General features: G+C 39.4%; 2 long non-coding RNA genes across 2 annotated transcripts; both read left to right on the top strand.

Annotated features, from left to right (window-relative positions):
• The first annotated feature begins 437 nt into the window (after nucleotides 1-437).
• On the top strand, nucleotides 438-2,264 carry LOC147757370 (uncharacterized). The gene is made up of 2 exons (XR_015322504.1): nucleotides 438-1,754; nucleotides 2,173-2,264. It is a non-coding gene; the product is annotated as an uncharacterized LOC147757370 (long non-coding RNA).
• A 3,095-nt stretch (nucleotides 2,265-5,359) lies between these two features.
• LOC111245479 (uncharacterized) lies at nucleotides 5,360-6,685 on the top strand. The gene is made up of 3 exons (XR_002671356.2): nucleotides 5,360-5,573; nucleotides 5,747-5,820; nucleotides 6,111-6,685. It is a non-coding gene; the product is annotated as an uncharacterized LOC111245479 (long non-coding RNA).
• The last annotated feature ends 2,305 nt before the right edge of the window (nucleotides 6,686-8,990 follow it).

The raw sequence follows: 8,990 nt of genomic DNA on the forward strand, positions 1-8,990 counted from the left end.
TCAAGGAAAAATCTATGATTATAAATCAAAGATCTATATTGTACCAAATGTGTTCTAACCTACGAATATAAATGACGGGACATAATACTTGCATTAGTACATTTATTACCTCATTAACGGGACGACAATAATAGCAAACGTAAAAGATATCTAAAGAAAATTTTCTTCAAGTGAAAAGTAGTCTCCTTCTCGAATTTTCTATTTTCTCCCGAAATAGAAATAATAGACAATTCTGCATTAAAAGTCTGTATTCATAAGTAGCGCTAAAAAAGATTGGACTAAAAAAGATTGGCCGCAGCATCATACAGATGAAAAATATCTATATATATATCTATATAGAAATATATAGTAAGTTAGGCGTTCTTTGCCACTGTTCTTGCGGATTCTTTCAACTTAAAGCTACTATTACCTAATAGAACTTTCGTTACTAACTTACCTCGTACCCATTGCCAATAAATAAGGGGTATCTTCTGTGCATCTCTCCGGTCCCGGCTTCATCTAGCCTCATCTTTAATTGAGGTGTGCAACTCTCTCTGCACACAGCGCGCTACATTCTATTTAAAGCACCAGCCAATTGAAAACTACTTGCAGACATGGACAGTGCTCACGCTGAACTTCACGTGAACACGTTTTCACGTCGGTGCTTGATGCCACACGATATTTCTACGGGCAATGGCTTCAACTAAGACGCAAGTCTATAAAGGAATGCATTTTTTGAAATTTCCAGCTTTGAAGAACATCAATAGAATAGACTGTTTATTTGCTTATACCATTTAGATAATGCCTGTTTCAGTCTTACTCGATATTTTACAATAGCATCCCATAATTGGTCCACCAAAGTCACAATTAAAAAAGTTCTACTTATTAAGTGCTGTTTTTAAGATCGTCTTGTGCAGCCATTAAGAATTTTCGCTTATCAGCGTGACTCCGTCCCCTAATTGAAGGATCAAAGATTTGCGTTAATATGGTCGTTACACGAATCGTCGGTAACTCGCATCTTCCTAAGTCTTGATTCACTTCAGTTTAGACAAACATATAGCCCGATCGTATGCCCTGTTCGGAAAGTATGATGCGTTAGGCCTTGTTAGCGAAAACAGGACCACTCACAATTACTCTGTCCTACAACTCTGATCGAGTTTCTTGATTTGATGATATTCAACTTACTGAAAAGAGTAAAATTTAACAGAAAAACAGTAAGTAGCCGCTGATTTCTATTAAACGTGTTTTTTTTTTAATTTCTTTTATTTGTAAGAGATTTTATGAGAGACTGGCCCGCTTCTTTCAGAAAGGCTGTTAAATCCAATGTTGCATATTACCGTTTAGTATTCTGATACTGTGTCATAAGTTCTTTTGCAGCAATCCTATTTCGAGGCACTTGGACATTTCCGATGGATAATAGTTTTCTCGATTCATCTTGATACTAATCTATTCTACATCGTTAAACCTGTACTGAATCATTGAAAATGACGCAGGGTTTGGCACGCTTAGTGACCTTTGGATTTACGGGACTTAATCAACGGGATGTTTCAGAGATGAAGTTCGAGTTTGATAGCAACTCCCGAGCCGCATTAGCATTGCAGCAGGTAGTCTATGACCACTGAATGTCTTCTCCATGATTCAAACCCGAGATTCATATGTTCCGACGTCTAGTCTTCAGACACGTGGCCAGAGCTCCATCGAGAACACCGATCGCCTTTCGCTAGTGCTGAAACTCCACGCGTACAAAATGGAGTCGTTCGATTCGACTGTTTCAGGTAAAGATGGCCGATAATCCTAGCCAGTGTCTTCCCACAAGGTTTCGTTGTATGCTATCTTTGCATCTAATATAAGTAGTGATGTTCCTATTGATGCCAAGTATTTTAAATAAATTGATCATTTAGAACATCGTTCCGCTGCTAATCCTGGTTCGCTTAAAGCTCTTCCACAAAACTGCTCGACAACTTGATGAGAGTGCAATGCAGCTATAGTAGGGTCTAGTTCTAGAAGACTGTGCGGTATAAAACAGCCTTAAAACTAGCAATTCTTTCGAGTCTCTTTAAGGATATTATATTTGAATGCAGCAGTTGCGCCTTAACTAAGGTTTAATTTGTTTCTGTAGCCAAAGCAATATTTCGCTGTATTGGTAACTTAAACGTATTCTTTTTCTAACCTTACTGACACATTGTGATATAGGTTCCGACCCGGCCACACTTCATTTCTTCCTGGGAGCAAGTCGTCTTATAGACTGCCTAAAAGCTATACCAGACCTAGAACTTGAAACATAGAGGTATAAAGTTAGATGCATAGATTTGCTTATGTGAGTGATTTCATTTTTCTTGGTTTCACTTATTATAAATAAAAAGGTATGATAGAAAAGGCCCAGAAGGGCCTTTACGGTACTTAAAAGGCGTTGCACCTTTGGGGCTGACACTGTGTCTCCCGTTTTGTATTGCCTCGTTTTTAAAACGGTAAAACGAGCGCTCGAGCTTTGCGCCCCCTGTAGGGCTCTGTGTAGTTTAGGGCAAACAATTTAATGAATAGACGCTCAGTTATTTGAAACACTATTACGAGGTCTAAAGTCGTTAATAATTGTTCGACTGATATGTGTAGTAATTACGGATTCTCACATGCCCTCATATGAATATCATAGACGGTTCAAATGATGATATATACATCTTTCTTCACTGTGGAAATTTAAAGTTCTATTCAACAATGACCAGCTCGACTTTTCAGTTTTATTACCTGACCATGAAAAGATGGGCCTTCAGGGATCGATGAATCTTGACAGTTAACTGTTACCATAGCTTACCCCTAGCAGCGACGGTGTAAAGTCTGCTAATGCTAGCAAATTATAACTAGCCAACAGCGTACAGATGTGGGCTAAACCCCCAGCCCAGGTCTATGTCTCATCACTCACGTGCTCTTTCCACAGCTGCAAACATCTCAGCTACCCATAGATACAATGTAAAGCCATAAATATTGCATGTAACCTACAAACTGCTAACTCACGTCGTAGGTCAGTTAGTGGCCAAAAGCCGGCTAGGCAGGATGGACAAGACGCAATCGATCAATCAGAATGCATTCATTTTTATCGGATCGCATGCCCACAGAAGCGGATGACCTGCGTCCGATCTTCTAGATGCTAATTCTCGCTACCATGTCATTTATGTCAATAAGCAGTGAAGAGGGAACTCTCCTAGATGTAGCACTGGTGGTAATGATGGCGTCCGCCCGTTTATTACCGGATGCACAGACCGAGAATCCGGAATCATTGCGTCCTTAGGAATGAGCTCGTATGTGAGAATGTAATGGGTGCCTCGGAAACGCGGCAGAAGTTGTACTGTATAGTAAATGAGACGAATGACTGCGATCAGATCGCTACCTATAATACATAGTTTTATGATTTAAATGAACCGTAAAGGAGAAGCGGTATTTTTAATTGTAACAATAACACTGGCACTAGTCGAAAGTAGCAATGACGAGGCACATTATCGAGAGCCGAACACAGACATATGCATTTATTATATAGATTTTCGCAACTTTTTTGGGATTAATTTTACATGATGTGGCGGCCTGTTGATCAGTCGGAGGCTAATCAGACCAATATTTTTGCCGCGACGTCAGTAATTAAGAGCGTGTGTTATTTAAATTACGTGTTAACCCTCCCTCAAATCCACCTTCTAGATGTAGCACCGTGTGAGGTCCAGGAATACGCAAACCGTAAGGTGCCATCAATAGAAGTGGGACTGTTATAGGATAAACATCTATATTATGTAGAGACCGATTGAAGAAAACATTACGTATTAATGGCTACGTCTGCCATACAAAGGCGACGATACGCCCACCTGACGTCCAAATAAACGAAGAAGATAAAGAAAAAATGGGCAAGCCGTTGCCGATACCCTCCCATCAGTGACGAGTCTCTATTTTTTCCGACGCCAAAAAGTTATCGGCCAAGTTAATCGATCGATAAATTCGTATTTAGCTAAGGTAATATAGAACATGTCTAATGCAGTGTCCGAAGAATCAATCTATAGTCCTCTAGCCAAAGGGGAGCTCGGTAGAAAGAAGCATTTCGGCACTGGCAGGCTTCGAAGTTTGATTTCAACTTACGAAGCACTAAAATCGCTTAACTTGGTATTTTTCAGTTTCGATTCATCATGCAACTACTATTCAGCAACGAGCACAATTACATTTTTCCTTTTTGCGCATGCACAGGAGCGGATGGCAAAAAGAACCTGCCAGGATGGCCGTGACCTATGGTTTTTAGTTAGGAAAAAAGATTTCTGCATCTGTTAGTTTACTAACCCTAAATCTAATGTTTGCCCTGGAACTGCTCGATTCTGTCAAGATGGCTGCGTTTGCAGCCATCCGAGTATGAGGTGTCTAAGAATACATGGTATACATGCCATCGTGAGTATCAAGCTTTGTCATAAAGAAAGTGTTCTGCAAAAGGAGACGATTTCTAGCCCGAAGCTTTGACTATTGTTTAGAGTTACACTCTATGATTACTTAGTATGCCGGAAACTAGCGCTATCTGTATAGAATAAGCATTTAAGAGTAAAGTTTTACACGAGTTAAACGCCTTTGCTGTTTTACGTAGATACATTTATTTCCTCACTGTGCTGAAATGTATTTTTCTCTTTCTACAGTGAAGTATTTGCTGAAGTGTCAATGCCTTCTTTGCACAAAAAAAGGTTTCACTCGTAAAGCGTTTATATAATTTTAAAAGTTGTCCTTTTATCCGGTTCACCTTCGAGATTTCATTGGGGCTAACCAAGCCCTAAACGGTTCGCATCTCTGTGTGACTCGCGCAAGATCATTTCTGGTGGTCCCATTTAGCCTTTTTTTTGTTGTTTGATCGTGACGACGTTGTATTTACGTACGCCTAATCTGAGCCTCATGCTTTAGTAGCTTATGTAGTCCATCAGCGGAGTGCTGATATAAGTCTTTTACTTTTGTTTCATAAAGGTATGGCCTTTGTGATCAGGCCAATCTGGTTAGTCGCAGCGGCTAGCCGAGACTTCGTAATTTGTTTGAACTTGGACCAGTGATCTGTTGCTAAATCTCGAAATCGAAGTACTCGCACTATTGAATAAACCCTATAGAAATTGTTATATAAATACGTTTATAATAGTAAATCTACCGGATCTATTTTTAGTAGGCTGAAAATATTTGAGTTGAACGACAGTAAACAGCGTATTTATATTATTAATTTTGAGATATTTAATTGAGTATATCCATTGCTATAGAAGTAAATTTGTAGCGCAAATTGGCATTTCTGATTTTCTGCGTGGCCTGGACGCGGCACTTTGCTATCTGCCACTTTGCTGGCCTGCAATAAGTTTATCGCATCGAGAAGTTTGCAGAAGGTCTCGAAACTAACGATAAGAGGCTGTCTCCACAGCTAAAGTGTGTCTCACGCATTGTTGGAAAACCAACACACGTCTAGAAGATACCGTCAGCGGGCGGGAGGAGTGATGCAAAGGCAAAAGTCACTTAACGGCCTAGGAATCTTCACTTTACTTACTTTCTGGTCGAGTAAAGAGTTCAACTTCAGTTGACGCTACGGGTTCTGTTATTCACCGTTAACAGTTAAGCAACGCTAATGTTGTTCTTTGTGAATCAGCGTAGTTATTGTTATTATTATTATTATGTACTGAACCAGCAGACGAATCTGGGATAAAATTCTCAGTCTGATAGTACTGGATATTTCTGATCAAATATATGGGGTTCATATAAAATTTTATTCGGTTATCTTTCGCAGTTTCAAAGAACATTTGGCCAATTCGTAAAGCGGTTTGAATGGAACGCTTGTACCGTACGGACGTGTGGATGAAGGTAAAGACTAAGCAGATTCTACGGTATACGCGTCATGAATACGACTCAATACGACCGAATACGATCTACTAAGACAAAAGCCTGTAAACTATATTTTTCAGCTTTGCATAACACCGATTAGGTTTGACATATGGACGATGTACGACAAAGTTTGTGCTTAACGGACACAGCGTTAGCAATACTATTATTTCTTAGCGATTCTGCTACATCCTGCCAAAAAATGACCGCATCCAGATCATTTATCATTCACTTGGACATACCTAATAATTTTGTGCTGACCGAATCCTCAGACTTGATGATCATAGAAGGGGATTCGCGGGATTAGGACCTTCAAGTATATCTTGCCGGAAAACAAACGATCCTCTCTCCCGACGGTAAAAAAGCTTGAGCTAATGTTTGAACGAACCTTGGTAGCGGTGGGGAGACTTGTTCTGTGGTTGTTAGCCATGGTTGGACACGTACTTCGGACATCACACATCAGCCCTAATAACGAACAGGAAACTCATCATGCAACCGCTGAAGCTCTAAAATTTGCCTTTTCGCGAAAGACAGCACTGTGGTAAGAACATTGCAGAGATGAAAAAACTGCGATTATGAGAAAATTAGATCCTTTCAGCGCGGATTCGGACTTACACCTCTTTACGTGGCGTAAGGAAACACGCTATTTTTGCACCCTCACACGGACGAGCTACCATACGCTAACATATTTTCCTGAACTCACGCCGTTTATCAGCAAAGAATACTAGTCCAAGCATTTTGAAGGAGACACAAAAAATTATAACTTATGTATCCATTGTGGTATACGAAGTTACCTTCCAAATGCTATGGAGCCACGGATATCGTCACTTGCAGTAAGGTCATTTACTTCTGCGTAAGTTGTACAGTGCAGCATTTATACTATTTTTACAGATACTCTTATGGACAATGCATGGCCTATTCTCAGCTTCAGCTATCTTAAATTGGAAAGATAATGAATGCTTTCGGTTACTCCTACTCACTATCAAGCATAAATGTGCTTGGCCTTTTGATAGAAAACGTTTTTTTTGTAAGGCTAATTGATAAATTACGCATAAAATAAAGGACACCCTGATTAGTATAGTTTTTCGTTCACATTGAAATGCTATACGCATATAATTATATAGCATTGCTCCTAAGTGAGTTCTTCATTACTTTTTTTGATCAATAATTAGTTTATTTCCCAATATTTCGTCCTCGTTATGTTATTCGACCTCAGAAAAAAACATTCGTCGATTGACGATTTTCTCCAAAATCTTGAAATAGCCTTGAATACTAAATAAAACGCTAAGTAATGACATGAATAAAATATTCTCAATACGTAATTTTCACCAAGGTACTTTTTGTCGTAGGAGCCGTGTTTAGGATGAATTAGAATATACAAACTTCACCAGGTGTAAAATCCAAGATATCCCAATATATTCAGGATTGAATTTATTTTGATCTTATACGTAAATGTTTACGAGTAGAGCGAGCTTTGTCGTATGTCAAAGGTGTCCTATTCTCTCTCTATGCCGGGCTGCAAAATAAAACAATCAGGACTCGGCAGTATGCTAAGTCCTGCTTGCCAGTGATCCTGCATACGTTTCTTTGATGACATTTATGAAACTGCCTCACATACATTATCAGATTTCTCCATATTTATCGTCAACCCCGACTACTCTCAAAAGCTGCAGACGGGCTGGCTCTCTGGCATGAGACACGTGCTCCACCGACTCCAAGATGAAACTTCGACCGATGGCTTAGGTAAGTGTCTTCAGAACAGTAACTTAAAAGAATCACGGTAAGGTGATACCGCTCATCGAGATAGAAAGAGAAGAAATCGCTTTAGAAATCGCGAGTTAGAATACGCTAGATGATTTCAATGCTGAAACCTGGAAAACAATTGTTGACTGGTAAAGATTTTTCCGTCTGTCAGTGAACGAAGTTAACGCAAAACAAGCTAACGTAAAATACGTGGTTCAAATAAGGCTGCGTAAACGAAAACCACTTACGGTAAATGATCGCGTAGTTGATATGAATGCAAACGTTGAGGGTGAACGTAAAGTACGCATACGGAAAAAAGAGCACACCATATCCGTGTACACTTATATTGTACCATGGTGATATAAATATATGCATGCATGGATCTAGAGTAGACCATGATGCCGCGTGGACGTAAAATGCGTTTACTTTATAAGGTAAACGCGAAATATGCATAAAAATTATAGGTGTTCTTAAATGCCAGGCGTTCGACACGCGTAAGGAGCGAGGTTATGCTTTCCTGTTTCTAGCTTTGTTTTTGTCTTTTTTTTCTGTGCTGGCTCAGCGGTCTTTCGACTGATAGACTAGTGGCTCGATAAGTTGAATATAGAGAAGCAAATTTAATGCCGACGGCATACAAATACATTCTCCAAACCGAGCAAGGCACAGTGGCGTCAACAACTTGTACTTTAAGTTGTTGACGCCACTGTGCCTTGCTCGGTTTTATGCTTTATGCTTTACTTTATGCTTAGAATTTGTAAAAAATGTGTAAGTAAAAAAGTAAAAAATGCCTAAAAGCATGCTTAATATTTTCTATCTATCTATCTATCTATCTATACAATAAACAATATTTAATGAGCGGCAAAAGTTCGAGTTTTTACCTTTATCGACTAAAGTTCGAAAGCCAGGTTGACAAACTGAGTATCTCCATAGCTACCATTGGTGACATTTATTTAGCCATTGCTCCAAAGTTGGCATGTTGCCATAGGCATCTAGCAATCGATGATACTGGACAAAAGCGTCTGATGCTATTTCGACACCGTAAATTTTCCCTGGACCGAGAGCTTTATTTAATTAGACTTCGTTAATCTAATGAAACACATATGCTCCTACATACATACGTACGTACAGAGTAACAGCAACAGGCATACGTTATTTAGTAGCCTCTTTGTAAATGGGGTTGTTCCTGAATGGCAGCGGGGGACACGTAGATAGCATCCACAACACATAACAAAAATCGTTCTAATAGAATAGAATATTATATCTGGTAGATTACAAATATCTCTGGTCGACTCCTATATTTTCTATTGTGCAAGTGTCACATAGTACATCCAGTAGCAGTATACTTCCGCACTTATCGGTAACCAGTGGTCATAGCTGCGCAACAAACAAAGAAGTAAAGACACGTAGAA

Source organism: Varroa destructor, unplaced genomic scaffold, assembly GCF_002443255.2.
Source record: "Varroa destructor unplaced genomic scaffold, Vdes_3.0 BEIS01000002.1, whole genome shotgun sequence".
NCBI classification, from domain to species: domain Eukaryota; kingdom Metazoa; phylum Arthropoda; class Arachnida; order Mesostigmata; family Varroidae; genus Varroa; species Varroa destructor.